Source organism: Frankliniella occidentalis, unplaced genomic scaffold (assembly GCF_000697945.3).
Source record: "Frankliniella occidentalis isolate FOCC.00 unplaced genomic scaffold, Focc_3.1 Scaffold29, whole genome shotgun sequence".
In the NCBI taxonomy this organism is placed as follows: domain Eukaryota; kingdom Metazoa; phylum Arthropoda; class Insecta; order Thysanoptera; family Thripidae; genus Frankliniella; species Frankliniella occidentalis.
Genome location: NW_026267159.1, coordinates 1,976,433 through 1,977,792, shown reverse-complemented (window position 1 = coordinate 1,977,792; position 1,360 = coordinate 1,976,433). Strand labels below are relative to the sequence as shown.

The 1,360-nt window shown below is 51.3% G+C and overlaps 1 protein-coding gene across 4 annotated transcripts in view; it reads left to right on the top strand.

Annotated features, from left to right (window-relative positions):
- LOC113213992 (zwei Ig domain protein zig-8-like) overlaps nucleotides 1-1,360 on the top strand; it is a 199,684-nt gene that overhangs the window by 130,342 nt on the left and 67,982 nt on the right. The window lies entirely within an intron of this gene.

Sequence of the window (1,360 nt, the reverse complement as noted above, 5' to 3'; positions counted from 1 at the left end):
TTGTTCGTATTATGAACCTCTATCTTCGTATACTACGAACAAGGGTATTCGTAATATGGCTGCTTCAGATCCTTCGTACCTTACAAACTGAAAGCTTCATAATACGAAGACCTCTCTTCGTAAGAAACTAAGAGTGTAATGCGTATCATTTCAGTCGGACATGATTACTGAGCTGGGAGATGTACACCAAAATATAACCGTTGACAACGCACCTGCCCCCCCCCCTCCCCCTGAAAAAAATGTGCATGTTGTTGGAAGTAGTACGACCACGGTTGTACAGAATGATTAAGGAAAGTCCGAAATTGGGACAGTCAGTACAATTTCTCTGAACTGCCTCCGCGAATTGTTGTTAAAATTTGTAAAAATTGTTTTATTATTTCATTTTGCTACACATTTGTCGAGCAGACGACGCGTGGACGTGTAAGTGTGTGAGAGAGCAAAAAGAAGACCGAGCAGGCGACAGCGGCGGGGTGCGCGGCGCGATCTTTAGCACCGCCTGTGTGAAACGGTTCGTTGGCAGCGGACCCGCAGCCGCAGCGCGGTCGGGCCCCCGCCCTCCGCTTCCACCGCCTCGCCCGACCCCCATGCGAGCGTCCGTCTATCGGAGGGGACCACCCCAACCCGGCCCGTATGGAGGGCCCATCGTATTGAAGCCCACACTGCCGGAAAGACGGGAAAATGGCTGCACTCTTGTGCGCGTTATTACTGGTGGATGGGGAAACAAGCGATTCAGTGTCGCCCGTCGCGTCTGTATTTCCGCATTGTGTGTACTTGTGCATTGAGGCGCCGGTAAGACAGGCAGAATGCTATGCAGAAGCTTTTAAATATACGACGAGGAAGAAAGGAGTGACACAGTGGAATACGAAAGCGGGGAGGAGCGAAGGAGGACGTAAAAGGAGGAAGAATAAAAGGTGCATCAAAGCCTGGTGCTCATCTTCGCGTATGGGACAGTAAACCCAGCTCCAACTTGTGCCCGTATATTTTACTTTTTTTCTCCACCTGAATTTGTGCGCCGTGGGAGAAAAGTTCTTATACTATACAATTTGTATCATGAACGCGTAAGAAAGTTTGCGGCGCGCTGCGCGTTTTTCTTTCCGCTCAGCGGTAGGTTGAGCTGCCGGAGGCTGCCCGCGGCGGGCCGGTCAGTGCTTGATTGGATACTCCCCCTCCCTCCACCGACCTCAGCACGAAGCTTCGCCCCCTCTCTCTTTCACTTTTCCGTCACGCCCCTTTTCCCGCAAATTGGCTGACCCAACGGCCATACACGAGCCAGGTACATTGATTCCCATTACCCGAACATGACTCCTGGCGTGTATGTGGTGGTGTGCGGGTAATGACTTTGCGGAATGGTGCTATTATT